Source organism: Cygnus olor, chromosome 2 (assembly GCF_009769625.2).
Source record: "Cygnus olor isolate bCygOlo1 chromosome 2, bCygOlo1.pri.v2, whole genome shotgun sequence".
Lineage (NCBI taxonomy): Eukaryota > Metazoa > Chordata > Aves > Anseriformes > Anatidae > Cygnus > Cygnus olor.
In genome coordinates this window covers 16,721,937-16,748,227 of record NC_049170.1, presented here as the reverse complement: position 1 = coordinate 16,748,227, position 26,291 = coordinate 16,721,937, and the positions used below count along the sequence as shown (strand labels likewise).

General features: G+C 46.7%; 1 long non-coding RNA gene across 1 annotated transcript; it reads right to left on the bottom strand.

Annotated features, from left to right (window-relative positions):
- Nucleotides 1-3,283: 3,283 nt before the first annotated feature.
- Nucleotides 3,284-5,599, bottom strand: LOC121065475. Its single transcript, XR_005817090.1, has 3 exons — nt 5,057-5,599; nt 4,459-4,613; nt 3,284-3,653 (listed from the first exon to the last, which is right to left on the bottom strand). It is a non-coding gene; the product is annotated as an uncharacterized LOC121065475 (long non-coding RNA).
- Nucleotides 5,600-26,291: the final 20,692 nt, after the last annotated feature.

Here is a 26,291-nt window from a genome sequence, read left to right as displayed (position 1 = left end):
CTTTCCAAGTGTCTACAGCAATCTCTCCCTTTCTCTTCTCCTCTACTTCCTCTGAATGCATTGATGCTGTTTGGGGAAGGAATGACAAGCACAGCTCCCTTGCTTGCCACCATTTGTTCTGCCAAAGGATGCTAGCACTTGGATGCTAGCGTCTCCCAAAGCCCAGGACAAATCCTCTCAGTCTCCACTGCAACGTGGCCGAGGGATGGGGCAGGGCACTGTGCAAAGCAGCCCGGTGTTCAGTCCCTGGCTGTAAGAGTAGTTTGCCTCCCTGTGTCTCCATATCCCCGTCTTTGAATCAAGATCTTCATAAAACACATTGCAGGTAAGGGAAGAAGAATTACTATTCACTTTTCTGCAGTCTGGGGAGTAGCAAGGTGCTGTCTGAACTGGGCTTAAGTTCCTGTCTTCTCTGAGATCAGGGCTATTTTCCCTCTGTGGCAATAACAATGTCTACTTAACAGGATCCACAACCCAACTCACTACTTTGTTATTAAATTACAGACCAAGAAATGCTTGGAATAAAAACTGATTAGATCAAACACTACTTGCTTAGCACATCACCATGGAAACTCCCTTTCCTCCATCTGTTTATTTACAATGATAATGGGCTCTGCAATAAACTTCGAAATAGATACATAGATAGAAACAAGTCAAAACAAATGGCAGAAAATGGATATCTTAACTGGCAGCGAGTAAGCCAATCACCCTCTGCCCCAGGATACCACTGCTGTCTATGCTCAAGTTGAAAAAAATTGTGGTGACCAAAGCTAGCACGTAAGCAGATGTAGTATGCAAAATCCCCAGTCACTTGCTGCGTTAACCATAGATACTTCAGGATATTTTTACTTTTAAATTCTCCAGACACCCAGTTTCCCACACTCTGGAGGTTCTCAGTATGGTCTGCCTGGGCAGCACATTAGTGGTGATAGTATATAAGCACTCCCCAGAAGGATCTCTGCTTGGAAAATACCAGTAAAAGCTAAATCATTTCAGCTCGCCACAGTCCTTCACCTAATCTCTCCTTAGCTCTATGAATCACTCCTAGCTGACAGTGAAAATACCTCATTATCACGTGAAACTAGACAGGCTTCTTGCAGCCAACCTCTCGAAGGTGCTCACAGTCTTCTGTGGATGGACTTTTGTGAGCTGCAAGAGCACTGACACCAGCAAGTATAGGAAAATGCCAACGTCTGTGGTTGAGCCTCAAGCCCTGGGGTCCACTGAGGGAAATCGGCACCATCAGAGGTGATCCATCACCCTCCTGAGATGCCCTCCTAAGCACAGAGGGAATCAGCAACAGGAGGTGGAGTCCACCCAGGGACACAGGTGCCCAATGAGCCACCCAAACAGACAGCCCTCTGACTAGGAGGGACGTGCACATGCATAAAGCTAGGAGCCAAACCAAAGCCCTCAATGTGAGAACTAGTAGGGTTGTTCAGCACTGCAAAGCGAAGCAAAGAGCTGCTAGATGGTCGGTTCAATGCCCTGAAACGTGGCTCCGGCACGCTGTTCTCCTTTATATTCACAGATCTTTCCCCAAAGCCCAAATTTCTGTGTGTTTACACGGATGCACGCAGTTCCGGGCAAGGCTGCTCTTGGGATGTATGCCCACGTAGGCAGGCAAACAGGATCTTCACAATCAAAGAAATGCATTCACAATTCGTCCGTCTTTATTTTACTGTTTATAAATACCCAGTTAGGAATTAAGGAAAAACCACTGTGTGGTTTAAGTAGCCAGTCTTATACCACAAAAGATGAATAGTGAATAGCTGAAGTGAATGATTCCCAGAAAACTCATAGTCTGAAAACTGTTTGTCTGTGTTATTCAGCAAATGCTTATGAATAACGAACAAGCAAACAGAAGTCAGAACATGACCAGAGGATGGATCAAACTGATCAGAGGCTTTATTCACAATTAAATATATTCATGTGTATGTGTGTGGGGGGGTGTATTTATATACATCATGCTCTTATGCAAGTATAAACAAGCCAGAGCACTGACAGCAGCATATCATTATCAGATGGTAACGAGCAACACACTAATGAGAGTGCAGGAAATGGCTGTTGCTGGGTGCTGTAGTGCAACACCCATACATGAACCATACTTTGCCTTCTCCTTTCATGCAGGGTATAGGTATAGGTTACAAGCACGATCAGTACACACACTGGAAGCTTAACAGCTATGCATCAGCAGGTGTTTTTAACACCTGGGGGTTAAAAAAGGGCAAGACCTGACAAACTTCTTCATAATGCTCCTTGTTGGGATCCTATTGAACCTGAGCCAAGAGCTGAGATGGAGAATCATTCTATGAACACTGCCACCAAACTTTCCTGGCCAAGAGACTGTGGGAAATGTTACCTGCAAGGAATCCAGCCTCCTGGCTTACAGAAGTTCTCCTCATGCTGCAGTGATTTATCAGCCCTTGAAAGTAATCTGGAAGGGATGGTCATCTGCCTAACGATTTCTTCAGGACTGCCACACTGTAAGACCCCTGCTTGCAAAACCCTTCATGACAGTCCAGAGTGGGAAGCTGTTATAGGGTCAACCACAAATTATCCAGAAATATTTCTTCTCCTATTAAGGTGTGTTCACTAGGTCACCAAGCCCTGTCAAATTCTCCAGTAGAACTGGGTGAATAATGGATTTTTTTAGCTCCCAACTGGAAAAAAGCATTCAGGATTGATTTGAAGTTTTCATTTTTAAATATAGCCTGATTTCAAAATGAAAATATCATTTTTAAACAAAATGTCAAGATGCTTTCCAGGTTTCTCCCTGCTTTTTGTCAAAATGATTTATCAGACTTGACCCAAATTGATTCAATTGCTCTAAAACTGCCACAAATGTATATATTAACTGAAAATATTTTCTGCTCAGCTTCATCCAAAACATGTATAGCACTTAAAAAATTAGTGGGGGAAACTGTGACGGGGATGCAGAAATATTTAAACATCCAATGCAAATAAAGTACAAATGTAATGGCCTCACTACTACAGAAATGTCTTGGCACGTTTCCACCTGGAGCCAGCTAGATGATTAACTGGCCACGTGCACTAATTATTTGAGGTCGATGTTTACATCAGCACTGTGCAAACTGGGTGCAGTTCTGCTCAAAAAAATAAAAACATTCAACCGAAGACTGGGGACTGGACCTTCTGTGCTTGGGAAAAGTTGAAATAAGGTACAGGAAAATGAGCCTCTGGGACTTCGAAGCTGAGGCTTGGGCAGACTTGAAGAAGCCAACATCCTGGCCAGGGAAAGCCTTTGCTTGTGTCAGCTGCAATAGCACCCACAAGGTTTTCCCAGAGCAGGCATCACTTGTACGGGAACTGCCACCATCTCTGTCCCTCAAGCAATGTCTCTAACAACCTCCTTCCTCGAGACTGAGATAGGGAAGCATGAATCTGACTGAACATTATCTGTAGAAGTCTTAACATTTGGAAGAGCATTTTTGGAGTGCTAGTAGATCAGTGCAATGCTGGATCCAGCCAAATGCCTTTTTCCGACTTTGTCCTCTCTTGTTCCACTACTGATTCCTGCACAATTTATTTAAGCCTTAGGCTACTTACAGTGGATGAGACATCCTCTCATTTGGCAAGAACTGGAAATAATTCTCCAGATATCAACATAAAAATGGCATAAACCAGGTGATCTGGGAGCATACAAGTGAAAAAAAGGCACTTAGTTGCTGTGTAATGATAACATACAGCTAATACAAATGCAAGTGTTTTGCAGAAAAAAAAAGTCTGCACAGAAACAAAGGACAGGCTTCTCCCAAACCTCCTTGAAATCCAGAGGCCAGATCCTGCTTCAGCTCTGAGTGAACAAGGTACAAGTCTCCTAAAGCAAGTAAAACTTTAGCAGCATACACTTGGGGTTAGAGCCCTGTTGGTTAGTTTCCTGTGCTGCAGGGAGTGCCACTCAGCAAGCAAGGACCCCGTGCTCTCCTATATATTTCCTCCCACGTATGTCTTCAGGCAGCACCTAAATTTGCAACCTTCCTATGGATGGAAACAAACAGGCTTGGTCTTCATGCACATCTGGAGCAGGCAGAGCTTTTGCTGAAAGATACCTGTCAGCCTGGCTCTTCGTGTACTGACAGCTTAAAAGCTATGTTAAAGCTTAGCTTAAAGGTTGTTTGATTTGAACACAATCTACAAACCCAGCTCCAGGAGCGCTCAGGGGCTGCAGGCAGCCTTGCTGTTCACTGCCTCTTTTATATATTGCAGTGGCTGAGTCTTATCTGTTCTCTGTTTACTATTTGTGCATTTTAAACCAAGGGGAGAAACAACCGCCAAGAAAATTCTGGCACGTTTTGTGTGTGTGACAGACACGCTATAAATAATAGAAAATTAATGCTTTCTTTTTTCATATCTGCTTGCAGATGGCTTGTCCAGTGCATTTCAGGCAGCAAAATTAGATCAGTAGCAGCTTTGTCAAACATATTTTTTTCTTACCAAATGTTCAGTTTCTGTCAGAGCCTGTCCAGTCAAGTTCCCGTGAAGGGCTGATGATAAACCGAGATCTTCTGGTGCTCTTCAGCAGCCCCATGCCTCCAGGGTTGGGCCAGACAGCTTGTTCATAGATCAGTGCATCTTTTCATGAGACAGTGCTGGTAAGGAATGAATGGACAAAAGAGGAGAGGTCAAGTGCAAGCTTTTATAACCGTTTGTTTAAACCTGCAGTATAATGAGAAAACATTTTGCTAATGTGAAGTGTGCGGGAAGGCTGCTTCTGGGGCCTGTCTGCCCACTAGATGGTGCTAGAAAATAATGTAACTGCCCTTTCTCATGCTGCACCACTGCTGAAGCAGCAATGCTTCACTGATGCACAGATCTGCAGTGTGCAAAGTGTGTAGCTTAAAAGCAGTTGGAAGCCAATACAGTTCCTTCTCTGATCTGATCTGCTTAGTTTACAGATGTGCCCTAAAAGAAAGGGTTTAGTTCAGATGCACTTCAGTGTCTCCAGTTTTTCTCAAACTGGTACCCTCATGAGCAGCAAATGCTGGGCAGGCTGGTGCAGTGCATGGCGTGGATGCAGGCTCAGGTTCCTCACCTGTAGCAACGCTGCTCCAAGAATTCACCCCCCCGTCCATTGCCCAGGTGAGCTGGGCACTGGCTAACGCAGCACCACGCTCACATCCATGGCCAGCGTGGCCTTCAGCGAAAGGTCAGCAGCCAGCAAAACAGAAAAGCCTTTCATTCCAGCCGGCCAAGTTCTCAAACGCCTCCTGAAGGAGAAAGCGCTGCCAGGACCGGGCACAGAACGGAGGTGTGTGCTCACAGGCGGGAGCATCCCCATGGGATCTGCAGCTGTAGACATGGGCTTTGCACTGTTCCTCTCTGTTTCGTGGTCCAAGAAAGTCAGTCAGGAAACTGATTTATGAAGGATGTGGGTGACGTGTCATTTCTGCAGCAGCCCCAGGGCTGGGAAGCCGGTACTGACATGGGTGGTGGCCAGCAGAGAATTCCTTTGGTGAACAGTGGTCAGTGATGTGTGGAAGCCCCAGACCCAGAGTGGGAAGGAGAGGACACCTTCCTCCTGGGTATGGCCGCCGAGTGGGACCTGTGGGGAAGGGGACCCAGCAGACTGAGGACATCAAGCACTGCAGCACATCCTCTCATGTATTAAGAAAACCATTACAGTTCATTTGTCAAGTTTGTTCTTATTTGAAAGAATGCACTTACCACAAAATAACAATTACTCATGTTTAGTTAATACAGGGCGCAGCTTTCTCATGGATGCACATACAGGTGACACAGAAACTCCTGTTTCTAAATGTTTCTTACCAAATCCAGCTTTCGTTTTTTTCCTGTACCACTTTCAATTTCCTGCAGAAATTAATCACACTTGCTAATGGACAGAACAAGCTGTATTCAGATTCAGACCTTAATTCAGAATTACTCTGATGACAGGCAGTTTCTCTGATTTTATGAGTGACAGCGAAATCAATTTCTGGCCCATTCACCAGTGTTTCTCATGTTGTACAAAGAATATTCAAAGCCAGACTAAAATGCTCTCAAAGTCAAAGGAAAATGATAGGGACAGCGTATATGATAGTGTAAGTGATGAATCTGCCCCTTAAAGCTACTGTCTTGTATAGGCTGGAAAAGCTTTCTGGGTAGAAAGCAGGGCTACAAATCAGAGCGATTCCTACAGTGGTCACACAAAGGCCAGCTGAGGTCAGGTCATCTGCCATAAGCAGATATTTCCATGCCGGAGCACTAGGTAATGTGGTCCTGGCACATCTCTGTTCCAAACACGTCCAATATTCGGTATTACAAATCATTTATTAAAGCTCAGCCAATCATAATAGCAAATTTGTACGCATGTGAAGATCTCTATATTTTGCCAAAAGCAGCTCATGCATAAAAAAATATTACATAAACTTTCTGAACGTATATCAAAATAAATATTACAAATTACAGGAAATATGCTAAAATGACTCCCATTAAAATTTCAGGATTTGTTTAGGATTACTCCGATGGTTATAAAAGTGTCTCCTCTCATATCCTTCAGTTGGAGGAACAGCTTTGCCTTGGTCATTTTCTCCCCTTACAAACATGCCAGATTATTTTTACATCCAGCAGAACTGCTACAGGCACAGAGCAAAGTCTAGACACCTGCACTTGTCCAGACCCAGCGCACTGCTGAGCTGGGTGCCCCCAGGTCAGAAGCATCCTCTGGGCCAATTTTCCAGTGCTAATTGATGCTGCCCCTCCATGAGAGCCTTCCAGCCGCCATCTGCAGCAGTCACCGTGTGCCTGCGGGCCGTGTCAGCACTTCCAAGGCAGGTGTTGATGCCCTTTACAGAGCACGATGACAGCAGGACTTGAACTTCCACTGCGTGTTGCAAAGAGGGATGAAGTCACTTATTTGCTTCCCTTGATGGCTGTCAGCCTGCCCTTGCTCCAGCTCTGGCTATACTCACTTCACGGTGCTACAGTGACCGCGGTATTATGGCATTAAAGCACATTTTGGGACAGAAATCAAGCTGTGAGCCACATATGCAGGAGGGAACTACCAAACAGCCAGGACATCCTACAAAACTTAGATCCACAGCTCTGAACTAGCTGCCCCTGCTCCGTCCCCATTACATATCCTCTAGCCCAGTCAACGAAAAAGTATTTCAAACTGTTGGGTAAATCCTTAAGCCTGCCCTGACAAGAATAATTTGATCAGCACTGGTCAGTCAGTGTCAAGAAATGATGTGGAGGTAGTGGGAGCTAGGAGGCAGGAACTGAAAATGATTACAAAGGTAGAAAAAGAGCAACGAGAAACACTGGAACTGTATAATTCAATGAAACTGAAAAGTGACACTTTTAGGGATAATTTTAAGTTGAACAAAAGAATTGTTATATCACGTTATCTCTGGCACTTACAGCCTCATGATTTCATTTGAGCCATGCCTATATCAGGTTTCTAAGAGGATAAACGAGATCCATATGAAGACATACATCATTAGGATGAAAAAAAAAAAAGAAACTTTTGTTAGTCGAACTACTCCATCGCTGTGTATTACAGGAATTTCTGTACTTTCCACAGGGCACCAAGCGCTTGGCACTGAAACACTTTCATCCTGCCCCACGGCCACTTCCTCGAAGGATGGGAAAGGAGTGAAGAAACCTGTCCCTGAGGGATGCAGGACTGCGTGTTTCTGGGGCTGTCCCCACCAGCCCGTGTGGCAAAACCCGGCGGGAGGTGACCGAGGGGCTCTCCCCGAGTGCCCCCGGCCTCCTCGCCCCCTGCGGGCCCGCTCGAGGCAGCCATCGCCGCCGCCTCCTCCTCCCGGCCGGCCGCGGCTCTGCCCGGGCCCTGCCCGCGGGCGGGAGGAAAATGGCCGCGGCCTCCTGGGCCGAGGGGGGCGCGCTGCCCTCTGCCGGCCTCAGGGCGAAACGGGGAGCGGGGAGATGGGCACAAAGTCTGGTTGGGCAGCGCTGGGGTGCTTCGGAGTCAGGCCTGTCCCCTTCCAGAGCCCTAAAAGACTTTGGAGAGCAGAGGGCTTTCATTCTTCCATCCAAAGGCGGAGATGGAGGGGTTACCCCAGCCTCTGAGGTTCTACAGCCCATCAGCTTCACATCAGCATCCAAACCTTGCAACCATCAGGACTGGACTGTTTGTAATAAGGAAGAAAATTTTCATAAATATCTGCCGACTCCGACTGTACGGGAGTCAAAAAAAAAAAAAAGCTTATTGCAGAATTTGGGGTAATTTGCAAGCTTTGTCATTGCTACAACATAAATAGGGAAGTGCTATTTGTGTTGCGGAAGGGAAATTGTACAAAGCATTTTAGGGGAGGATGTAATGTCTTTAAATATAATTAATTTCCCTGTCTGAAGACTTTCACCCTACAGTCACACAGTTTTTTTGCTGGTGTATATTATTTCAGCAGGCACTTTGTTTTATTTTAGCTCCAAAATAAATAAAATTGAGTGAGAGATTTGCAAGGGTTTTTAATGAAAGCATTAGTAGTGTTTAGTTCTGTAAATGCTTGTATATAGAAGTGACACACGAACATACTTGCGAAACCAATTCCCAAACACAGACTGCCCAGATGGTGAGCTCACCTACACATAAAACGTCAAGATGCTGTTCTCACACGATCCAGCATGAAAAACCACTAGAGACACTTCCATCTTCCCACTGCCAACTCATCCCCACCTCAATCCCAAACAGTCTGAATGGGAAACATATGATTTTCATTTGGTCCTAAATAGAAATAATCCATTATTGCTCAAATTATGAAAAAATAAAAATAAAATAAAAAAAAAAAAACTGACCAATTTCCTCCCAAAACCAGGAAATGTCACTTAGAAAGAGGCAAGGTAAAGTCTGTAAAAACTTACACCAATTTAAGAGCTGCTTCTAAAATCAGCTGCTAATGACAGGCGTTGAGGTGTAGTGGCCCTTAAACCAACACGGTTACAAAAAATATTACTAGTGAAAAGATTTGGAAGACTTCAAATGACTGAGGACTCTTTTCATCAGAAACCACTGCAAGCAATGGCTTTTGCTTAGATGCCAGTGGCGAATAAGTGGTTTGTGTATGACTTTTATTGAGATGTAAGTTCCAGGCTTGTAGAAGACAGGACCGGTGGTTTATACTTCAAGGAAATGACATTGTATACTGAAGATTATTTTTATAGGTCTTGTTGTTTCCATTGAAACATGAAAGCGCTTATCTTTATGTAGCTTCCTTTATCGCTATCAACTATTTGTAAACTCTATTTGATTTTCCAGATCCTTTCAGTCAAATGTTATTTAATAAGCACTGTACTGTATACAAAGCAGAGCAGCCAAAGGGCAGTTTTAATTTGCAGGCTGAAGGAAGCAGCATTATAGCCAGGCAGGGAGGAACTTCCTGGGCATTTTTTTATAAACTAATAAACTTTTTGAGAGAAGGCGTCTCCTTACTGCATGATTTCTCTTCACCTGGAACAGGAACCCCTTGCCAACAAAAGCAAAGCTGTTTGCTTTTGTTGAGGGAAACAAACAAACCAAAAAAAACCACAGCCCTGCTCAGCCTTCACAGTCCTGCCTGCGGATGAAGGAGGGAGACGCACTCCATATATATTTAAGTCCTTGCACAGTTGTCAAGGAGGTGGCATGAGTTCCTGGGAAAACCCATCGTTCCCGTTTAATATGTCAACTGGTCACAGTGTTGTGTGGCCCATACAAGCAAGTGGACTGTGTGGCTGTACAAGCAAGGTGATGTTTATATGGATGAATGGTGATAATAACCACTGGGATGGGATGAGTTTTGATTCCTGCCAGGAGTATTATCTTTCCATCTGAGCCGCACACATAGATATTGACTTTATTTATTCTTACTGGCATGTGCTCATCACATAACACCAATGCACTCAGCCAATTGCACTTATAGCAGTTTGTAGGTCTTCATGCTAGCTCAAAACTGAGTGCACGCTACTTTTCTCTCATAATGACCTTTGACTGAGAATGAGTGCTGTGTTTGAAACCTTCCCATACCATATGCTGGACAAGCCTTCCGAAACTCAAAGTCCCAAATGATGCAAGGTTTGCCTCCTGTGCTCTGTTGGCTCAGAACCACTGGGCTGCAGGGGAAGTTGGAGGGGGCCTGTAGGAAGTTCCTGGTGCTGCTTACCCTCCTGGACCTGAGCTGGAGTGGTGGTCAGTGCTGCAGTTGTCACCCGCTGCCTGGTTTCAGGATGAGTGCAGGGCAGTGACCATGGTGTGTGTGGTCACAGACTGCCATTGAGAGAGGATGGTTGGCTTTCTATGCTAGTTTTAGTCCTTTTCCTCCTTTCCTACGTGCTCTAAAAACCAGTTATATCACAGCATAAGTGTTACTTCCACTAAAACACGGTGATGTTTGAGATGTCTGCACAGCTCAGGCTTCTGAATGCAGGAGGAATACTTGGATTATTTCCTGTGCCAGGAGAGGAAGAACCAGGTTCAGCCCTGTTGTCTTCTTACCGAGAGCCAAATCAGTGCTTGAGAAGGACTCAGAAAATTATTTTTCTGACCAAAAAATCACCGGTGAATTGGCAGAGGTGGGTTGTTTTTTCGTTTGTTAAGGTTATTTTCCCAATGTTGGAGGAGTCCTGAGTAAGTGTTGGTCTGTAGGCTGCTTTCTTGTGTATTTCAGAATGAATGGACAGTGTCCAAACATTTGATCTCTTTAGGCTAAACAGAGGTGGTGAACACTTTTGTTTTGAAAGACCTCAAAAAGAGATTTCACTGGCAAATGGCTTGTGGTTTTTGAAGCTAACGTTTTACAACTATTCAGCACTACTGGTTTGAAATCCACTGGAAATCCCCTGCACCTATTGGGCAGTTTCTAGCAGTGAGTTCATTTTCTAAAATACTACATAAAAGGGATGACACAGGCAAGTGAGGTCCAAGAGCCCTTGTTTTAAAATTCTGACCAAGATTACAACATAAATAAATAAAACCAGTCCAGCTCTGGTAACAGTGAATAAACCTTTTTTTCAATTCCATTTCTCTTTGCATCTCTCCTTGTTTTCAAGGGTTACTGGTTACTTCCCTCAGTTTATTTATTTTATCCCAGCTTTTATGTTTTCGTTCCCTCCCTTCCACCACGAGTTACCTCACTGGAAAGTCCAAGAAAGCCTCACCATAAAGTTTGTGAGTTCTCCCAAGGCAAAAAAAAAAAAAAAAAAAAAAAAAAAAAAAAAAAGATCATGGTCATTACTTCCCATTTGCTTGTAAACTGTGGTTCCAGAAATGTTCTTTTCAAGGCTGATACAATTACAAGGGAACAACAGCTCCAGTTCTGGGGTGGAGCGCAAGCAAAAATCTTCCAAGCCTCAGCTGTTAAACAAAACATCAGCTGTATCTTATATTTTTATGTTGATTGTATTTGTATTTTTCAGAAATTGTGAGGCAGCTGGGTGTTGGGGAAACAGCCATAGTGAAGTCACCAAATCCTCAGGTGGCAGCAGAAGGCTGCTCACAGCACACGTGCAAGCAGGCTGGGCGAAACCTGGGGAGCTGGAAATTGGGCAAAAGCAGGCAGAAAGGGCAGCTCAGACCTTCTCAGACTGATCGCCCCTGTGCAGTAATTAGGGCCCCCAACACCGGAGCAGTGCTGCAGCCTGGCTGATCTCAGCGTGCCACAGCAAATATCTGCTTCCTCCCGCGCCACACGGAAAGGGAACCAGGGCCTGACTCACGCCCAGTGAAGTTTTGGGTGTTGGTAGTGAACGGCAAAAGCCGTTTGGGTGAAAGTGAGACCAAGAACGAAAAGGAGAAGTAGAAAAGCTGCGTATCAGCAGTGGCACAGAGAGAAGAAAGTGCTGATGGCATTTGCACAACAGCATGGTGAATCAGCTGCGGGGATGTGCCCATCATGCCCGGAGACCTTTCGGTACCACCCAGCCACCAGCAGGAGCGAGAGCACACAGCTGCACTTGGGTGCCCCGTGGTGACGTAGAGGAAGGAAGACACTAGAACGGAAGAAGAGTGGAATTAGAAGTTGTTCCAGGAAAATGAAATCGGATTTTAAAATCAAAAGGAAGGCAAAAGATAAGCTACGTTTGTCAGGGTGCCTTTCCACAGCACACTGAGACTGCAGGTTTGGGATTGGAGGCTCTGCAGCAATGCAGCTGAAAGCATCCCGGCTCCCCCTCCCTGCCTGCTCACTCCCAGATTTATTCAGTTTCATTGTGAGATCCTTTTCTAGCCAGATCCATTTCCAGGTAGGAGTGAGAGGGAGGTGTGGTCTGCATGGGGATGGGGACAAGTGCCTGGAGAAGGGCAAAGGGTCCCTTGTTCCAGCTTTGCAGCAGGGACACACTCGTGACACCTTGCGAAGAGGCAACCTGTGACTGCCACATATCTGCATCGAAGGGCAGAGCCAACAAACTAGTGATGGTGTTATTTAACCTTTTACATACGTATTTTTTTTTCCGTCTTGTGACTATGGATCCTCCTGCTCATGCTGCACAAATATTTTAGGACATCTCCTAAAAGTTTTCCATTTAAGAAAATTCAGCTGCAATGAATGAATCTGCATCAGTGGAGGAATAATAGACAAATACTTATCATTTTCTATGGATCAGTTTAGTGAGTTCATTTTTACAAAGAGAACATTTAACTGCTCTGTGGTTTATGTTCTCTGCATCACATTAATTCTTGTATTTGATGACTTTATAAAGGTTCGTCCTGGATTTTGTGGCAGTAAAGCTGGGCTGCCCGTAAAATGCTCCATATGACCAGACATGGATATCACTGGTTTAACCTGTGAAACACCAGTGAGATCACACTGTGCTTGGGGATTTAAACCAAGCATTGCTGAGATCCTGCCCTGTAATCAGTGAGTCCATAAGGTGGCTGGTGGCTGCCCACTGAGCAGGGCATGACCAAGTGGGGCATTGCACGCACCAGTAGCACATAACCCGTGTGCCATCCTGGCCATCTGCGCAGGCTCAGCCACATTTTGGAAAGATGACATCCCCAGAGGACAGCAGGGACCTGACACACCGCAAAACCAAAGCCAGCCTAGCGAGGTGACAGCAGTTGCGGTAGCCCTGCTCTCAGTCAGTCTTTATTCATTCATTTATTTGTTTGTTTCCTGTCCCGTTCTGGGCTCTAGTGGGTGAAACTGGCTGATGCCAACCGTGAAGATCCCGAAAATGTTCCTCTACAAAAGACATCACTAGATGGCGATAGAAGCTTTCAAACGGAGCCGGAGTCTGAGGCTTTGCACAGGGCTCAAGGGCTCAGGCTGTCCCAAAACTGCTCAAGGAACGGGGCTGATCTGGACCTCACCTGATCTGCAAAAATGTCAGTCAGAGAGAGCAGGAAAGACCTTAAATAATATGTTAGTATCGCCCTGTACAGTGCCAGAATAACAGGCTAACATATCCCCAGGGGGCAGAGACTGTAGCTTGGGCTGTTGCTCGGCCTCTTTACCTCTGGCCATCACCGCTGTTCCCTCCTTGAGAGGCAGTAAGCTGCATTATATTAATATTTGTTTCAAGGCATGGAGCCGATATGCTGGGGCAGGGATATGGAGGCAGCTGGAGGACCTCTGCTTGCCAGTGGGGTGAATTATCTTGGCCAAGTAACCAGAGCTTGGCCAGCCGGCCAGAACACCACCACGGTGCCCAGAGCATCCTTTGGCATGTCGTGCAGGAATAAAAGCTCACTCCGGGGCACAGCATGCTGCCTTCCCACCCGTGAGTCTTCACCCCGGCACATCTCCACCGCTGGGGGACACTCCTGCTTGCAAGACCGAAGAATCCAAGAAAAATTAAATTTAGTATTATATACAGTAAAAATCTTCTGCAAGGAAGTCACTTGCCATTCTGGGTGTTAAGGTACTCCCTAGGGAAGCTGTGGGAGGTGTATCTCCTCATTATATGCTGTAAACGTGATTAACTTGTTTTTCTGTGTAAATGACCTCTATGATTCATTGTTGTCAGGCAACATGCACAGAGTTTCAGTTCCAGATGAATTTTAGAAAGGGTTTGAGTAAATCTTTGGTTTTTTTTCTGGCCCATCACACGCAACTGTGAAATCACACAAGGGTTAGTTACCTAAGCTGCTTTGGCATACTAGTGAAGTTTCCAAGGCCAAGGATGCTTGTTTCCTACATGTTCCTGCTTGCCCTCTGCTCTGCTGCTTGCTGTGCCATGGTAGGGGAGCAGAGGTGGCATCCCAAAAGCTCTGGTATCCCTCTGCCTCCCAGCAGGGACAGCAGATCCTGCTGGGGCGGTGAAACTTGTCCTCTGCTCCTCCAGTCCCCATAGCCATCATCTTCAGCATCACCTCCATGGGCTTGCAGGGATGTATTTCATGGACATTACATGTGCCTGTGCCCCAGATCTCCCCAGTGACTCAGGAGATGTCACACCTCACTAAGGGCAGGTCACCTCCTCCCTCGAGTCCAGGGTGCATGCAGGCACAGGCAGCGTCCGTGGCCTCTCTGCAGCATAAAAGTGAGTCCTCACGGTACTGGGGTGGAACCAAGAGAAAAAGCACTTCGCCATTGGCTTCATTTCCCTGTACCACCCTCTAAACAGCATGTTGTTTTCATACACCCCACAGCCCCACATCATTCAGTGAGCATCTGGATGAAATCGTGCCCCGTGAGATAGGAAGAAGAGGCTGCGGTTTAGATGACAGTGTTTTGGTTTCAAACTATTAAATGGAGCTGAAGGAAATAGACCCCTCAGATGCTTCACTGCTCCCTGCAAACCCTTGCAAGGCTCAGTGAGCAGGACATTGCCGTGCAGCACCACGGGGAAATGCGTCGGCATTGCCCCCAGCCTAATATCGGCACGGCTTCGGGTAAGTCCGGTGCTCACAGGTGACAGCCCCAGTAGCTGCTCTGTTTTTTCTCAGAAACAGAAACCCAAACCACACACCTCCCCAGCCCATTGCCACTTGGAGCACGTCTGGTGTGGCTGTAAGGGCAGAGCACGGGGTGCCTCGGCAGGCAGGGCTGGCACGACGAATGTTCACCCACCGGCTTGGCTTGACTCCTCCTGGGGCCAAGGGTGCTGCCGCGCAGCTCCTGCAGTTGCAGAGGCTTTGCTGAGGAAAGGTTGGGATTGCATCACCCACTTCTCCCACCAGTGGAAGTGCTCACAAACCCTGATGGGCCTGAGGATCTCCTGCTGAGCTAGAAAGAAGTCTTCTGCCAAAATAAGGGGCTTGGGCTCAAATGCCTCCCTCTCCCAGCCAAGGCAAGGTCCTGGTGGGGCCCCTGAAGGATGTGTTAAAACTGCTGATATTAATTGTGTTCTGACAACATACCTGGAAAAAAGGACAAAGGAGAGTCCCACAAGCTGCAAAACTGAGTCTTGACCATTCGTAGTCTATGTCAGCAATTTAATATTTAATCTCTGCATCTGGATGGGCAGCTTCCAGGCAGCCTGGAGGTAGATGACCTGGCCCTCGCTCTAGTGATGATACCTGCAGTTGCACCAGCTGCTCTCTTCAGGCTTCACCGAAAGCTCAGACCAGTCTGGGAAGTTTTAACCTTTTCTTTTTTTTTTTTTTTTTTTTTTTTTTTTGATTGGTAGTTCAAAAAGTAAATGTAATTGTCTTTCTCCTGTCACCACCATTTTTGTTTTCATGTGCTCTTAAGCTTCTGATTTCCAGTTACAACTGAAAGCAGAAGTGAGAGGCAGCAAGAAAGGCAGTTCTCAGGGTATTTTAGGTTCAGACAGAGTCAGGAGGTTTTGGAAACAAATTATGAGATAATTTGGTTTGTGCTTAGCTAAAGGAAAAGCAAATTTTGACGCTTCCTTATCCCCGTGAATGAGCCACATACTTTCTCCTCCCTCTGAAATACCAACTTGGTGTCAGCATCCACAAGTCTGCTCCAGTTTTGCCAAGCAGAAAAAGTTTCTGAGTAATAGTGTTTCTCTCTTCAGTAGGAATTCCTGTTTGAGGGTCTGAAAATACCTAATAATCTAATTTTGACAAAGTAAGAGCAGACAAACACCAGATTTTCTGAACACAAGGCTTTACCTTACCTGCCCAAGCTCAGGTTCTGTTGCTGGGATAGAGCCCAGATACACTCTGTCCTTATGTAATCGGTATTTGTGCACATTTTCCTTAAGCAAGTAGGCTGATTTGGATAAAAATTATAATTGTCTCCTTTTCAAAGTCACTTTTATACAGATTTGGTGTCAGCCACTCAGAGAGGCAGAGCCTCTGGCCAGGATGGGGGGATGAGACGCAGATCTGTTTATATACCATACACTTCTTGCAGGGGAGATAACAGTTGTTTTTTTACAGAGCAAACACATTTGCCAACAGCAATGATACGAAGTGTGGACTTGAAACAGAAAAGATATTTGAGAGCAGCGAAAGCCTATGGGTTTTTCTTTATGTTATACTAAATGACCGTGAGCAAATCACACTAGAATGGGTCAGCACAGAGCAGGTTATGGAAGATGCTTAAAGCAAGGGAGTTTTAGGTGGAGTCCAGTGGAGTTTTCAGGCCACAGAAAAGGAGTTCAAAGTCCTAGCTGCACAGTGAAAACAAGCAGATGTTTCAGATTTTGTGTTCTAGGGACAGTGTGGAGATGTAAGACCTTAGGGAGACATTCACAGCATGAAATCCATCTAGCTGAAAGACTTACCTTTGGGGGCTGGATCCAGCCCAGCTGATCCTACAGGATACTTCAAGTTAAAAACAAACAAACAAAATTATTTTGAAATTTAGATCTGGGCAGGGAATTGTTCTTGCAGCTTATAGCCTATTATCAGGACAACTTCCTATTCAACTCCAAGTTTCAACTGTTGAAAAAAAGTTTGTGTTTGCTCTGCCTAGTCTTATGAGACAGGAAGAGGAAAATAAGATAGAGTAGGAGATATAAGAAGAATGTGTATCAAGGAGAAAGGAAGTAGTCATGCTGATAAGGTTAGTTATTAAGGAAACATTACAGTAAATGAGAGAACTGTGCCTGTTTCCACTAAGAAATATGTTGATGTCAGACAGAAAGAAAGAAAGAACACCCACACACACACAAAAGAAAGAAAGAAAGAAAGAAAGAAAGAAAGAAAGAAAGAAAGAAAGAAAGAAAGAAAGAAAGGAAGGAAGGAAGGAAAGAGAAGAAAGAAAGAAAGAAAGAAAGAAAGAAAGAAAGAAAGAAAGAAAGAAAGAAAGAAAGAAAGAAAGAAAATAGAAATTGAAGAGCATTGAATAGAAATTGAAGAGCATTGTACATAAATGTAAGCAGCTCAGCTAATAAAGTGGAGGAGGACCTTGATCTTCCAGTGAAAGACACGTAATCCACTGGTAAGGAGATAACAGCAGGGAAAAATTCTCTCAGGATTGTAGGGTTGATAGAGGTCAGGAAAGAGAATGGTACTGGAGAATTTTGATCTGTGTAAAAATCAGTTTGTTGAACTGGTCATTAAATGCTAGCAGGGCAGTTTTAGAAATCTGTCATAAATTCCTCCAGGTCGAATTTGCATTGTGACAGCAACCTCCAAGTTTTATCAGAGCAGGGGTAATAATGACAATTTTGGAGAGGAACTTCAACTCCTGCATTACTGAATAGGCAAAAAATAAGAATAAAAATAAAAATAAGAATAAAAATAAAAATAAAAACCAGCAACGGCCTGGAGGTGGTAGCCAGGAGGTTTTGCTCCTCCTGGACTTGATGAACCACAATGCAGAGCCAGCAGGGATGGCCTCTGCTGTGGAACCAGAAGTGCCCACATATTCCCACATATTCCCATATTCCCACATATTCCACATATGCCCACACATATTCCAGGTGTCTGGATGGTCAGCCAGGGTATGCCAAAGAAGTCTCTGTTTGACTGCATGCATGGACACAAGTCACGTAGGAGAGAAACACCACGGAGCCCTTGGTAGCCAGAGCAGCAGGGAATGGACTGTGGGCTGACAGGGCCATCCCCTTTCCAGTTGTAAGAGGCAAACTTATTGACCATATTCTTTGTGATCCACCAAGTAGCAAACGCAGAAGCTGTTTGGGAAAAATGCCCCTCAAGAGAAAGAGGAAGATTGGAAAGGCTGCATCCCTGATGGGATGAGTTAATGTCCTTTCAGGTGCAAGCAGGAACCCGCAGAGACTGTGAAAAGGGACTGAGCAGTTGGGGTCGTGCCTTGGATGTCTCACAGTGCAAGAGGAAAGTGAGAGCTGTCATGGGGCAACCACACCAGCCAAAGGACATCAAAACAAACAGGAAAGCATGGGTTAAATGAAGTGGAGAAAGAACTCACCACAGGAACCCTTCCTCTTTTGTGCAAGGTCTGCTGCATGATGTAGCAGTGTCGGGGGTGTTGCACAAACCAGCAGGGCTGTGCAGACATTTTCCCTGACAGTGTTTTTGCTACATCCTCTTAGTTCTCATTAGTTCAAATTTTCCTCTGGTTTCTAGGGAAGTCTCTGTGTAAAGAAAAAGAAAAGAAAAGAAAAGAAAAGAAAAGAAAAGAAAAGAAAAGAAAAGAAAAGAAAAGAAAAGAAAAGAAAAGAAAAGAAAAAGAAAAGAAAAGAAAAGAAAAGAAAAGAAAAGAAAAGAAAGAAAAGAAAAGAAAAGAAAAGAAAAGAAAAGAAAGAAAAGAAAAGAAAAGAAAAGAAAAGAAAAGAAAAGGAAAGAAAAGAAAGGAAAAGAAAAGCAAAAGAAAAGAAAAGAAAAGAAAAGAAAAGAAAAGAAAAGAAAAGAAAAGAAAAGAAAAGAAAAGAAAAGAAAAGAAAAGAGGAGGCTTTAGACATGATGGAGGCCTGGCATCATCTGATCAGGTGCTGGACTTCAGTTTCTAAGTCCTTTTCAGGATCTGTATCCAGACACTTTCCTCCTTCAAGTTCTCAGGAAATCCCCCAGCTGGAAAGGTTTAAAATAAAACTAGCTTAGACTTCCCAGAGCAGAGAAAAGCGCCTGAAAATGTAACAGAGAAAGAGTTTTTTTCTGCATTCAGGTGAAGTCTGAAAGTGGTTTTTAAAGTAAATTTTCCACTCTGCCAGCTCATTTCTGCACTTCTCTTGTACATAGGAAACATCACCCTGAGACAGGCTTTTCCAAGAAAGTCATCAAGGGGGTCACAAAATGGAGGCACCCCCTTGCTGAGGTTACCAGCCTGCCCCTGCCCTCATGCCCAAAGTCCCTCTGCTCCAGGTAGTGCAGCCCAGGGGTGCTCAGAGGCATCCCCCCTGCCCAGCCAACTCAGCATCCAGGCCTACTTCTCCGCTCTCCCCTCGATGCCTCCAAGGGCTTGCAGCAGAAGCCCACCTGGCTGAGGTCTGCGAGGCCTCTGTTTGCAGCTGATGTCACACAGCCCCGGCATTCAGGCCTTCTCCTGTCCCTGAAGTGTTTCCTCCACTGTTCTTCATCCCCACCTGCTCCGGGGAGCAAGGGAGGGAAGAGGATTGGAGGGACTTTGTGTGAGAGGACCTTTAGCTTGTGTAATACACAAAGTTAGACAAGATGATAACCAGCCCTCCTAGTTTTAAGGTTTCTGAACCACTTCCTCTCTATCTTGTACGTTCACTCCGTTTTGACCTGCGCTGGAGCTTTCCCCTCCACCTGCAGCCGTGGAGATGAGCCAGCCTGTGGTGAGGTCTGGCACCCAGGGCATCTCCTCCGTCCCCACAGGGACTCCACAAAACCTCACTGTGGAAAGCCCCTCTAGGGCTGGGGAACCACAGCAAAGGAGGGCTTGAGACAGAGAGCCTGCTGCTACTAAAACAGCCTTCCCATCTCCTCTGGATTTGATGCTGATCTCGGGCACCAGCCTTTCCTTCCCCACCCTGTGAAAGGTGAGACAAGCTTCAGGCACAAATAAACAAACACTGTGCTGCACTTGGCTCCCAACAGCAAGGAAGTAAGCTGAAGCCTTACATGGCTGAGAAACCCCTTACAAACTGGGACAAATGCAGGAAGATATCTTGTCCTTGGCACCATGCCCACGCAGTCGGCAGCATGATGCTGGGAAGCAGCTGGAGTGAGCCTGGGGGGGCTGTGGGGGCTGTGAAGGAGCCGATGTGCACCTCCCTGTGATGGGAAGCTATGTGAAGCTCGTTGCCAGCGGGAACATAGCTCCCTAAATATATGTGGCTATCTGTTGTCCCAGCAGATGTGGAGCAGACATGCTCCGTATGGAGTTTTTGAAGTGCCTGCCTGGGTCTGTGCCACTGGCTGCCGAGGAGGAGGTGGAAATAATTATAAGGATCCTGCCACAGGGGAATAGCTGAGAGCTCAAGTGTCTGAGTGGCCAGAGGCAGCTTAGCTGCCAGGGCTGAGTCCTGGGGAGGAGCAGGCTCAATGAATGCATGCAGCTTTCCACTTTTGCTAGCTATATAACACCATAGAGACTTCACAAGGCTTGGGTGAAAGGCATAAAAACATCGACCTAGCAGGGAGCAAGCTGCTAGGCAGTGTTCTGTGTGAGGAGTGAGCAAGATGGAAGACCAGGGGAGATCTGTTTCAAAGAAAAGAGAAACCTGTGTTCATGTTATGGATAAGTGCATCAGACAGACAAATATAGCTGGACTACATCCTGTGTCTTTGTCCACTTCTGCCTCCCCAGTGCCCTTCTGAAGGATGTATCACCCTATGGCTTTGACTCATGAGCTGGCGGTGGAACAACTTTGGATTTACTGCCTCATGTTCTGAAAGAAGAGGTGGAGGCACTGACAGTGCTGGGAAAGTGGAAAAAAACAACCTGTCACCCTTCTGCTCTGTGTGCCAGCAGCGCACCAGTGCTCCTGCCGGGGCTGCTCAGCTCTGGTTCGTGGGCAGCGCAAGACCTGATCCCATGGTGGTCAGCTTCCCCAGCACCTGGCGTGGGAGCCAGCCTCACAGGCCTCCTCTGATCTTCAGCACGTCCTGGGGACAACACGGTTGTGCCAAGTCTCATCCTGTGCTTGAGGCTTGGATGCTTCCAGGCTTTCTGCCTGGTTCCTCTCCCAGCAAAACATCCCTCACAAGGACTAGTAGGAGGAAGCACTATCCTCATACCACAGCACTAGTGCTTAGGTGGACATTTCTGCTTGGAAAGGCACTGAGGTCTTGGTAGTCCCTTCTCCAGAGACCCTGGAGGAGAGGGGACAGCAGGTGACTTAGCCAGGCAGGAAAGCACAGGGGACAAGGGGACAGTGCCCTACAGCCACTGGGGACATCTGTGCCCCACAGCACTTCTAAAGATGCAAGAATGGGGGAAAAAAGGTTTCTTTCTGTAGTTTCTCCTCAGGAATAGCCTGGGGAAACATGGAGCAGAAGACCATGTGTATCAGGGAGATGGAAATGATAACAGCCATTCCTGTGACCTCGTGAGGTGAGGTAGTCGCTCAGCCAGGGTGGTCAGGTGAGCAGGCAGAGGCAGACAGATCCCACTGCTCTAGGACACCAGGCAGATGTGAGGGTGCAGGTGGAGGCTGCAGGGAGACATGGTCTGCCATGGCTTTTGGACCAGGTTGCCCTTTTGTGCACCAGCCTCTGCTCTCCGTGCAAAATGTGGGTCAGTGGGCAATGGGGTACAGTGTGGCTCAGCCTTCTCCTGATGCGTGCAGCCCCCAAAAATTCAGGCCTGCAGGGAACAAGAGATGTCTTGAGTCCAACCCCTGCTCCACGCAGGGCTGGTTGTTTAGGGCCTTGCCCATTCATGCTTTGAAAACACATCCTATATCTGTAAAAAAAATACCAATTTACAAGCTTAAGGTGACTGGCCTTATAAATGACACTGGGAAATGTGCGTGCAATCTTATATGCCCAGTTGGTTGCTCACGTCTTCAGAAGCCAGGCCTGAAGCTGTTATGTCACTGCGAGCGTGTGACTTCAGAGCAACAGTCACAGCCTCGCGGGCTGGCGCTGGTGAGAGGAGCACTCGGGAGGGATGCTGCGGGGGTGAGTCAGCCCCAGCAGGCTGGTATCCAGTCACTGGCATGTTTCCCTGGTGCCTAACCTCTGTCTCATTTCATAATCTTTCAGGGGCAGAGGTGATGTTGTCTGAGACGGTGTTGGCAAATAGGGCACCATGTTATCGTTGCTGAGAAGACAAGATGTCTGTAGGGATTCTGGTACCGATTGCTCTTGTGTGCACCTTGGCTCTGCCTTGATGGCTTTTCACATAGCATCACTACCCAGTTCACTAAAACCACTACCTAAATATAAATAAGACCTTTCCTGGTTAAAAAGGCACAATGAAGTACCAGAATCATCACTGTTGTGAAACCTAGAAGAATAGCAACAACTGAAATATAAAGGCTGAGCAAAAAGTTGAAGAAGGTAAATTCCAGTTTACAACTGAAGCTTGTGAGGAGCATCACAGTTCCTTGCCTAAATCCAGAATTTTCCTCGTTTCCCAGCACACTGAGGCATGAAGGGCCTGTGTTGCCCATCAGCTCCAGCAGGCCTTCTGGCCACGCTGGTTTCATTCATCTCCCAGGTGTCCTGGCAAGCGGGTTTTGTGAGCATGTCAGGTCATCTGCCAGATGACCTCCAGAGGTCCCTTCCAACCTTAACCAGTCTGTGATTCTCAAACACGTGGAGAAAACAACTTCCCCTTGCCCGTGCAGCCTGGAGGTCTGCATGGGAAGGGACTCTAGCCTGCGACGGGCCCACCAAGAGGCCTGCTGGCTGGTTTTCCTCTCCCTTCATGTGCCAGCAGATGAGGGGTGCAGGGACACCTGCTGACAGGCACGTGGGCCAGGCATGCACCAAAGTCTGGCTGCCAGTGGCTGAATGTGAAGTACTGCCCAAGCACCCGCCTGATAAACGCGAGCTGGAAGTCACCCCGTGCTCGTCATGGAGGCAGGAATGCTTCTGGCCCCATGCACAGCTTTAATGGGTGCAGGAGGAAATACCACGCCTCTCCATAAGATGTGCACGCGCAGAGACGTACCTCAAAGCCTCCTCCTTCCACCTCATTTCTGACTTCTTATCAAACATGTGCTTATTCGTGTGTGTTACAGGGAAGGCGAAGAGGTACCTCCATGGTTAATGCAGGAGTCGTGCTGCAAAGCTGGGAAGTAAACCCTAGCTGTGGTAGCAATTGCATAAAAGTGCAGAAAGGGAGCCAGAACTTCCTGAACATTTTTATCGTTTTTTGGGTCGTTTCCCTTCCCTGAAATGTTGCTCTTTTGGCAAGATGAATTATTGATATGTTGCAGCCAAGGATGTTTTCATATTTCTGTGAGGGAGCCAACTTGACTTCAAGGGGTAACCTTGCTTGCATGAAAAGATCTTTTCTTACACAGAAAATGATCCAGATTTCCCTGAAAATAACCCAATGCATATATGAAAACGTTTTTTTGGCTAACTCTGGATGAACCAGTGAAGCCTGGTTTTGTGTTCACTCTAAACCACCGCCACTGGGAACCATGGGGATGCAGCACACGTGTCCTTGCCGCAGCAGGTCTGCGGGTGAGCAAGGAGCCACTCCGACCAGCCATAGCTGCACAGGGTTGGGGATGATTTTTCAGACATGTCCCTTAGCAGGAGCCTTTGCCAGCATCCCTGGTGCTCTGGTGTTGCCACTGCCACATGCCAGAAAGCACCAGCACGGTCCCTGTGGTGCTGAGGGAGAGGACATGATTTGGGATAGGAGGGCAGCTACCGAGGGTAATGGGGATACCAGGTCTGGAAACCTTGTTGTCCAACAGCCACAGGGCTGGCATAAACACACCAAGTAATGCGGACAGAAGAACTGTGGGCATTTTGCAGAAAAGTAAAGCACAACAGAGCTGGAGAGCAACTTTATGCCACTGGGGATCAAGACTCTTGAAGCAGCCTTTGCAAGGTGTGCCCAGGGTCTGCGTGTGCTGGGACCATGCACAGCAGCTCCTGCTCCCTTGTGGTGTAGGACAGGTGAGGGGAGAGCTGGCAAAGGGAAAAGACCAACAATGTGATTTCTCACCCCAGTTTTGAAGACTTCCACGTTTGGCAAACAGCTGTTTTTAATTATTTTTTATTTTGGGGAGGGGGGAGAAGAAATGTCTTGGCTTGCTGTATGCATGTGTTGCAGTAAAGGTTGCCTTTCCTTCATACCGCCAGCAGTCCCAACAGGCCCCTAGCTGCTGGCTGGCTCCACAGCTTTGATGGACACCTTCCTGCCACCTCTTCCTCTCCATGTTGTTCCCTGCCTTGTCTCTCATTTCCATCCGTCACCCTTCTGCAGCCGTGTGGTGCTTCAGCGTGGGGCTTGCTGTCAGCGCCAGGAGAGATTTAAAACATTTTAGACATCAACATTTTTTTTTGTTTGTTGTTGTTGTTGGTGGTGGTGGTGGTGGTTTTTTTGACTGTCAAAACTATGTTTAATGTTGTGGCCTGCAAGTGCAGTATAGCCCAATGTGTGTGGACTCTGCGGCAGCATCCTCCCTCTGAAACTGGGTCCTGCTGAAACAAGGTCCATGTCTGCAACCAGATTTAAGGGCAGCCCTGACTCTGCTGTTGCATGATGTACACGCACCCCTTTTCTATTGCACAGCTCCCTTTGGGGCAACCCCAGCTCTCCTCCCTCCTCTCCCATCGGTCCTGCTCCAGACAAGCCCACCTTCTGTCCTGTACCGTGACGCAGCTCACGCGGCAGGCAGTGCTGCCTGCTGTGGGAGGCGTGGGGCAGCCGCTCGTCTCCTCCCTGGTGAGTCACGGTGCCCCAGCATCAGCCAGCGGGGCTATGCCAGTGGCCAGCCTGAAACAGCGTGCGTGCAGCCCGGGACCGTAACGAGCCACTCCCAAGGTCTGTCTGGAGTTTTTGGGCGTTGCTGAGTTTTGCCAGTATGCAGAGTTTATAAAGAACTTGTTTTTCCATCGCCCAGATGATTAGCTTTGGATGGGATAGTTTTAGAAATGCACCTTGCTGGGCTTTCCTGTAAGGAAAAGAAATGGATGCTCTGGCTCCAAACAGTGTTTTGCTTCACTAACTGCAACCCAGAGCTGTTTTTCTCCACACACTTACATTTCCCTCTGCAGTTAGCATCGGTCTCACTATTCCCCCAGGAGAAAATGAAACTTACACGCCAGGCATTAACACAAAGGCAACCCATTTGCAAAATCCCACTGCTCGGGGCAGACCAGCCATCCTCCCAGGTGGCAGCTTTCCTACCACCCCTTTCCATTCCCACTCCATCATCCCTCCACCTCCAGTGCACAGGGAACAAGCACTGTGGGATACACCGAGGGATATGATCTGCCTGGGATGTGATGCCAGAGAGAAATCCCTGCTCAGCCGCAGCCTGCGGCTCACCTGAAATATTATCCTCAGCTATTAGGAAGTTCTCAGCACTGGTAGCACCAGTTGGTGTTTAGCGCACCTGAACAGCTACTTGTTGGTTGTGTACCAGGCCTCTGAGGTGATATTTATCATGCAGCCTCATACGATTTAGACCTGTGGATGTGACCATAAAGAGCTACTGGTTCACGCAGCCAGACCTTATCACCGATATCTGGCAACAAGTAAAGTGTAATTACTTTGGATAACCTGATCAGATATTAGTTGCATGGTGTGAAGACACATACCAGCCATACACTAAGAACAAATTTTAATTAGTGAGCCTGCCCCCACATGCAGATTCCCATGCTGAATTGTTTAGCTGGGTGGGGGGAAGAGGAGGACCACATTATACAACAACAAAATCACCGTAACATTTTTCAAGCTCCCTAGCAGCCTGTAATTCTCACCTTGTAGTATCTCAGTAGTTGATAAGCATTTCTGTAACATCTAGCTACTGTTTAACAAGGATAAACGTCTTAATTTTTCAGAAAGGAAATTGGGGAAAAGATTTTAAACCCACCACCATCCAAAGCTGCTTCCCATTGGTTCTGTGAATCTCATTAAAGATCAAAAACCAGCAGCAAGACATCAGAAAATTGCACCCACGTGCCTCAAGGCACAGGTGAGTATCCAAATCATTATGCCACCTTTCCTGTAAGTCAGCTGCACTGAAAGTCTGAACCCCGAATATCCTGATTGCTACAGCCAGAATGAATACGAGGAGGGCTCCCCTGCAGAGCTCTCCTCAAAGCAGCCAGCCATCTGGAGATTCCGCAGTAAGTATGGGGCAGGTTGGCTATTCCCAACTGGACTTTTTGCAGAAATTACCATCAGGACTGAGGTGTTGCATGTTGCACACAACTGCTGTGCAACGTTCAGGCAGTCCAGAAGGAGTGTTGTGGTCTAGGTGAGATTTTGTCAGAAACACTAGTTTTCTGTCATTAGAGTCCCAAATGTGTTAGCAACACCCTTCACCCCACACCTCAGCACGTGGAACAATGCACGTATGTACCTGGGCCGTGGAAGGGGAGGTAGAAGGATCACAGCCCCATGCTGATTTCAAAGAGCAAAGAACAGAGCGACCACGTC